Consider the following 7,996-nt stretch of genomic DNA (forward strand, 5'->3'; position numbering starts at 1 on the left):
CACAGGTGAAGCAATTATCGCTTGTCCTCTCCTAACAAGACCACATATTAAGGTCTCGGTATATTAGATGTTAAGCAAACAATAACAATCCTTGTAATCAACATGTTGAATGCAGGAGAAATGGGCATGAATAAAGATCTGATCGAATTTGATATTGTCCAAATTGTTTTGGCAAGGCATTTGGGTCAGAGTATCTCTTAAATGGCAAAGCTTGTGGGTTTCTTCCGGGTCAGCAGTGGTGAGAATTTACCAACAGTGGTCCGAGAAGTGATAAACCAAAAACTGGCGACAGGGTGTTGGGCATAGACATCATATAGATAGACGCCCTATCGACCGCTACTGCCTATGGGTGCGGACGAGCCGTGGGGCCGCCATCTTAAACCGGTCACCCGCTCCGCTCAGTGTAATCTGTTTGGCAGGTGCAATGAGCTGCCAGCGCATTTAATTAATCATATCTCACTGATTACCGAACTGATTTTCACGCTGGTTTTTTTGCTGCAAAGGTCATACACGTAGCTACGATACAGGACACATTGAATATTTTGTTCACAAAAAACAACCAATAGTACGGTAATGTTAAATGTTAAATATTACTTGTGAAAAGTAATCCCAGAGTGATGGTCCGCCGATTTGAGCAGGGATATGCTGCACAGTGCTCTGGCATCTACTGCTGCTATGCTACGCAAATAGGAGTATGACCGGTTTAAGATGGTGGCCTCATTTCTTGCGCCACAACAGCCAATAGGGCATTTAGTCTCTATATGATGTCTATGGTGTTGGGCACCCAAGGCTGGCTACAACACAAAGTGCACCACACTCTGCTGCGTATGCGGCTGCATAGCTCAGACCAGAGTGTCTACGATGTCCCCTGTTCACCATCGAAAGCGTCTACAATTGGGCACTCGAATGTCGAAACTGGATCTTGGAGCAGTGGAAGAAGGTCGGCTGGTCCACTGAGTCCTGTTTTCTTTTACATCACGTGGACGGCTGTGCACGTGTGTGCCGTTTACCTGGGGAAGGGATGGCACCAGGATGCACTGTGGGAAGTGCATCTCTGTTTTGGCAGCACGCGGAGGACCAACAGCAGATTAGGAAGGTGGTCATAATGTTTTTGCTCATCTGTGTACTGTAGTATTATAAAAAATATTGCAGACATACTTCAGGTTCTATGAGGGAGATGGGTGTTATTTATCTCACTATAAGTGCTGAGTAGAAAAACCGTAGCAAAGAATTGGAAAAAATTGTGCTTGCATGGTTGATTATGTATAGTGTTCTGTGGTGTACCTGGAGTAGTCAAATTAGTATATCTGTGTATTTCAGTATTTCATGTGAAGTTTGGAAAAATTATGCACTGACATGCAATGTTTACACTGCGTATGGAAATAACAACACGCAAATTATGAAAAACAAGTTGTGCCGAGTAAAGAGAAAAATAAAAAAGACATGAACATGAGCAAGTACAAATTGTCTTGCTATTGTTACCATAACAAATAACATTTAAAAATTGAGTCTTTTAATAATAATACAATTAATAGCTAGAAATCTTTCTTGAGCATCAAATCATCATATCAGAATGATTTCTGAAGGATCATGTGACACTGAAGACTGAAAGTAATGATGTTGAAAATTCAGCTTTGATCACAGGAATAAATAATCAGTTCTTTTAATTTGGAATAATATTTTGCAAAATTTTACATAAAATAAATGCAGTCTTGCTCAGCATAAGAAACTTCTTGCAAGACCATAAAAAAGGTAATGTTTCCAAACTTACAAACAGGTACTGTACTGTAGTGAGGTGGGAGGGACGTGGTTCAGCGAGATCTGTAGCGGGAGGGCGGGGGTGAAGCCGAGCGGTAAGTAAGTAGGTCGCGTGATTTTTTTTCCCAAACCACTTCAGCGGAAATCCCGCCCTGCAGCCGATTCTAAAGTTTTCATTGGTCATGTCAATCACTGTACTGATTGCCTACACCAAACACTGATCCCTAAACCTACCCGTCACTGTAACCTAAACCAATGAAATCGGCTGCAGGGCGGGATTTCCGCTGAAGTGGTTTGGGAAAAAAAATCACGCAAGTAGGTCAAGTGCAAAATGTCGAACACCTGTTTCTATTAGCAGTGATTGTCGTGGGGAGACAGGATAAAAGCCGGCTGGTACGAGAGATCGAGATGGACTGGGATCTCGTGCACACGTGGACTGAGTTGGACACTGAGAACTGTTTGCTTTGTTGAATGCGCTATAGGTTATCTATGGTGAAGGCGCTCGTGCGCATCTTTTATTTTCTGTTCCAAACCTGAATAAAGTGTACGAGACCCAGTCACACCGACCCTTGTCTTCTTCCATCCTCAGTATATTGAACCTTGAACTTTGTTACATGTTCATACACACAGACACACGCACACACAGTTTAAGTGGAGAAAATCTGGAAATCTCCCTCATGACCGGAGACTGTGTAATAAGTACCGGGTTTTGTGCAGTTTCATCACGGGAAAGCAGGATTTTGGTTATTTTAACAGCATTTGTGATGTTGTGGGCTGTTAGCCGTTCCGGTATGGATGTGAGGATCTGGGTACTGGATGCTAATAAGAGGACATCGGCTTGAATAGCTCCATAAAGCTTCATTAAAAATAAAAATAAAAATTATGCAGTCATGCAATCTTTTCTGTTTTCATCTGAGGAAAATTCATGTAAGTTTTATATGACTATATATTACAATTATTAGACATTGATTAGGCTACTTACATTATTGTTAATGTTGTCCAGGGTCAAACCACATTTTAGAATGTTTGGAGGATCAAAAAAGTGAGTAGATTTTCTACAGAGGGCTGAAGCTTTGGGGAATCCAGCTGAAAAAACATCCATGTTAAATAAATATATATTTGTATAGAGTACATTGTAAATACTGAAAGATAGTAAATGACTGAAATACCATTTGGTGTATTTGATGGACAATGCTCAACTGAGGAAGCAAACTGGCCAAAGACCGTTTTTGGAAAGGTGAATTGACTGTTTTGTGTGGGGTTTTGTTCAGGGCAGGAATTTGCTGTAAAAATAAGACTGTCAGTTACCTTGAGAAATTAAGTAAGATTATTCAGTCTACATATCATGCAATATTTTCAATGGGTTTTACAGATGTTGCAGGTAGTTCCAGTCCAATCGTCTGGGCAGAGGCAGATCCCGTTTTGTAAGGTACCCTTGTTTTCACACACCAGATTGGGTTTGGTCATTGTTGTGTTCGGGGGTGCTGTAGTGGTGGATCTCTGGGTTGCAGTCTGGAGTGTTGAGGTGCTGAGTGTTGCATTAGTGTTTATAGAGTTGGTCGAATTTATTTGACACCAAGTCTGTTCAAAAACAGCTGTTTACAGAGACAAAACATTAGACAAAAGGTATCTGTCAAAGTTGCTGTCTCTTTTACTGCAAGTGTTTTTTGTTTTTGTTTTTCACGCGTCGGCTGCACACAGCGAATCGGGCTTTCTACCCCTCAGTTTTTCTCTTTCATTGCCAGTGTGTTTTGTCTATTTGACTACACGTTTATTAGTTGTCTCATTTTTGTTTTTGTTCTTTTGTTTATTCAGCCCTGCTTTCCATGCCAGTGATTCCTGCTTTCTCTGGCTAGTGACTTGCCCTGATGGATTATTTTCTATCTGTTCCTGTCTGCGTTTTAACATGTGTCAGATGATCATCTGCCTGGGTCTGAACCTCTGCTTGTTCTTATGGACTGCCAGTTCGGGTTTGGATCTTTCCCTGTTCCTGCTTTTGTGAGCTCAACTGCTCATCTATTTGCCTCCTGACCTCTTCCTCTGTTATCTAGCCGACTTTGAATCTTCTCAGTTCTCGCACTTGCGTCGTGGCGCTCTCGTGAACTCACGTCAGAGGCCCACACAGATGAAGAAAATGAATAGTTGAACAAAGTCGTTATTTTTGTTTGTATTTTGGGCACAGAAAATATCATAGCTTGATATACTTAAGGCCACTGTACTTGGACTATTTTAACAATGTCTTTACTAACTTTTCTGGGCCGGCAGATGCTAAATTACCTAGCCTATCAAGGAGTGAGCCAGCTCTCAGATTTCATCAATAATATCTTAATTCGTGTTTTGAATATGATCAAAAGTCTTACGGAACAAGATGAAGGTGAGAATTACTGACAGAATTATCATTTTTGGGTGAACAAACCCTTTAAGATCCCTGACACCATCAACCTGTGATCCCTTGCCTTTAGTCACAGAGCCAAAGTCCCTGTATAAATCTGGTCCAGCTTGCCAACTTATTCCAAGAACCAGCCATTAAGACAGGAAAAATCAGTCTGACTAACTTGAAAAGCAACCAATCTCAGTTTGTATTGATGCTGAGTGCCATTTTAGTGGCGGGTTTATCTGAAAGTTGAAAAACCTAATTTAAATAACACCAAATATTAGCAGAACTGTGTAGTCTCAAACAAAACTTTAATTAAAACATCCAAATTAAGTCAAAAAGTATTTGATATGACTTGAATACATTGGGCTATAGCAATAAAAGTAATTTCTATGGGTCATATCAGAAATAGCTCAAGGTAACAACTGTGAATATTCACTTTTTGCACCGTATACACAAACCCGTAAAGTGATTTGTAGAGGTATCGTGCCTTGGTTAAATTAGTAGGCTACTTCTATTTCACAAGTATTTGAAAATTAGGATGTAATGTGCAATGGTTACACAGAACTGTGATATGCAAAACACCAATATGGAAATTATCCCAGAAAACAAGCACACAATCAGGAATGCAAGTGCAAACAGGGTTAAGAAAGAAACAAAAGATGAGAAGTAATGGCTTGCTGCTCAATCAGATATAGCATAACTAAATAATAATGCATTATTGTTTAGAAAATACCCATTATTAATGAATTATAATGAAAATAGTGGAAAAATATTATTTTATTATTGCTATTAATTGTTAATAATAATAACATAGTATGGTCAATACAATCTATATATATATATAGACATGCAGATTTATTATTTATCATTATTATGATAAATAAACTATTACTATAATTAAGTTGTATAACAATTCTAACAATTTCTAAAGTGAACCTTACCTGCAGTAAAGATTAAGAGCTGGAAGTGGTCCATCACACACAACAAATATAAAACTAACTACTAATATGAACTCTGTCTGGTTTATAAAGGGCTGGATCTTTGCTGGAGTGGGAAGTCCATCAGTCAAGGAAATAACCATCCATTTCCAATAATACTTACATTACAGACAGAGCTAAACAATACAAATACAAAACAGTATATTACATTTTATTCTGTGTTATTCACACAGGCACAGCACATATATCTTACCAATCTTATTCAGGGTATCTCCTAAACACACATGCAAAATTATGGAGGGATATTGTGACTTGAAACTGAAAGCTCAAGAATCCATTCATTCATCCTATAAACCCTTTGTCAACATGTTTAATACTGAAACTCATGAATGATGTAGAGGTATAAAAAAATTAAACAATTTCTACATTCTACAAGTATGAATGAATGTTTAGGTAATGATTAGCCTACCTAACCTTACCTGTATCCCACCTCAAAAGCAAGATAAAACATGAACACAATGAGGACATTGTACCAAAAAAATGTTTATGCAAGTGGATAAAGACAAGTAGACATGTAATAAAAGTGTGACCATGTTTATAAAAAAGATATAAAAGATATATGGAGAAGATAAATAAAACAAACAAATTTGTTCTTTGATAAACAGTAAGAAAATGTAAACACATCATTTGTTCTAAAGCAAGTCTGATATAAATCAAAGACTAAAGTAAGGTTTTTGTAGTTGTCAATATGTTTTTACATTAAAAATAAGTTAAGTGATTTTCAACTTTTTTATAAGTTATTCAAGATTCAACTAATTTTTTAAGCCAATAGGTTGGTTTCACGTGATGTCACGCTGCTGCATCGCGAGAGCGCAAAAATTCAGATGGAGGGCAGGAAGTGAAATAGCTGATGATCTCCATCAATGTTTTTTGTAGTATACGGCTGCTCCAATCATTCTAATCGAGAAAAGGGAAAGGGTTTTTATAGAGTACCAAAGATTGTCATTCATATAAAGGTGAAAAATGTAAAAAGCTCACAGAACAATGCTGTAAGAAGTGGATTTTTAACGTAATGTTACGTCTGCGGTTTGGAAGGAGCAGAGTCTGTTAATGCCGTGTCTGTATGTTAACTAGCCGACGTGTTTTTTTGTGTCTGTGTTTATATAGCATTAGGTTGTCGTTCAGGGGATCAGTGGGAATGGGAAATTAAATGATAAAGGTAAATTAGACTCAATACGGACTCTCCGCAGCGGTTTCCTCCATAGACGTATTGTCCATGTTTACTTCCTGCCCTCCATCTGAAATCGCCCCGCCTTCCCGCGTCATCATAATCGTCATCAATCACGTGACTGAAACCCAGCTATTTAATGTAATTTAAGTTTAAATTTCTAAACTTGTAAAGTACCTAATTCGAGTATGAGACGATGTATTTAATAATATTAAACTGAACTGAAATAAATCTCAGCAGAGAAAGGGAATCTTCTGCAATCTTGTCTTGTCCTTGGCTTTTTGTGTCCGTTTTCCATGTTTTAAGACTCTCCCCTTGATTCAGTCTTAGAATCCATATTATTTTGAGCTCTCGTCTTTAGAAAAGACTTCAGTGTAAATAAAAAGAAAATCTGAACACCCTTTAATAGACAAAAAAAATGGTAGTCTGTCACCAAACAATGCAAGACAGTTTGAATAAATCCAATAAAAATGTACTGTCCTTAGTATTAATAATGTGTCTAAAATATTATTAACAGTGTAATAACACACCTGTGTTGTATTGCAGAGACAGAAGATGACACTGAGAATGATGTAGAGTGTTTTGTCATTGGTGATGATCACAAAGTAACCAATGACCCAGGACAAACCAAGCACCACAGCCAGAGAGAAACTACTCAAAATCTTTTTCTTTAAAGGAGTGGTTCCTTAGCTACAGAACCAAAAAAATTATACAGACAATATTAACTTTTATTGAACTGCAAATATTATGTTGCCATTAAACATCAAAGCTCTGAGAATTAGCCTATACCTCAGACAGCTACTACTGTTGTTAGGCCTACATGAAATAGTGTATCTTCAATAAACTATTTTCAATCCGAATCAAATCATATATTAAAGGACGGTCTTCATAAACTTTGACTTGATTTAAACCCGGAACATTCGTTCCCGGAACATTCGTTTACGGTTCGTACCTCTTCAGGTTGGGATTTGCACAGCAGATGGTGTGAGAGAAGTAAACAAGCAGAGCTGTGTTAAAACACAACATGACCGCTAGAGGGAGCAAGAAACCCCACAACATCGGCCGCTTTGGATCAAACGTTGAATTGAATTTTCAAACTCACAATCCATAGGTCAGAAGACTCATCTGTAGTCTGTTCAGCTCACTTTTGTAGAAATCAAAGACTTTTGGCAGGCAAGCTTTCTTATTTTCAATTATATGCTGTTTTATTATTTACAGGTTAACTAATTTACATATAAAGTACTAATATATATATATATAAAAACAAGACAAAACAACATCTAAAGTAAATCGTTTACAAGTGTTGTCTGTCAGAGTTCAGTGGCATGGCATCTAACAGCGGAGAGGCCATTCCTAATAATCAGCGTCTGCATTCATCTTCTCCTTTCAGCTTTTTATAGACCATCTGAATTCTTGAGATCGTCATCTTTAGAAATCCCCACATAATTCATTTGTCTTTATCCAATCCAAAGTCATGAACTGTCATAAGTTTTGGCCATTCCTTTCGGACCTGTCTATAAAGCCTTTGGCCTCTTCGTCCTCCTTCTTCTGACTTTTTCTTCTTTGTTGCATTCTGTGCCTCGTCCGCAACACATCCGACGATAATGCTTGCATTTTTCAACTGTCTTTAGCAAAGCTTTTTCTAATACATGTGTTGTAGAAATTTTAATATTCATTGATCCCAAACAGGTTTCA

The 7,996-nt window shown here is 37.8% G+C and overlaps 1 long non-coding RNA gene across 1 annotated transcript; it reads right to left on the reverse strand.

The window, feature by feature from the left end:
* Positions 1-6,545: 6,545 nt before the first annotated feature.
* Positions 6,546-7,329, reverse strand: LOC143735626 (uncharacterized). Its single transcript, XR_013203262.1, has 3 exons — positions 7,254-7,329; positions 6,832-6,991; positions 6,546-6,701 (listed from the first exon to the last, which is right to left on the reverse strand). It is a non-coding gene; the product is annotated as an uncharacterized LOC143735626 (long non-coding RNA).
* Between the last annotated feature and the right edge of the window lie 667 nt (positions 7,330-7,996).

Source organism: Siphateles boraxobius, unplaced genomic scaffold, assembly GCF_051911475.1.
Source record: "Siphateles boraxobius isolate OS27281-9 unplaced genomic scaffold, OSU_SipBor_1 13, whole genome shotgun sequence".
Classification (NCBI taxonomy): domain Eukaryota; kingdom Metazoa; phylum Chordata; class Actinopteri; order Cypriniformes; family Leuciscidae; genus Siphateles; species Siphateles boraxobius.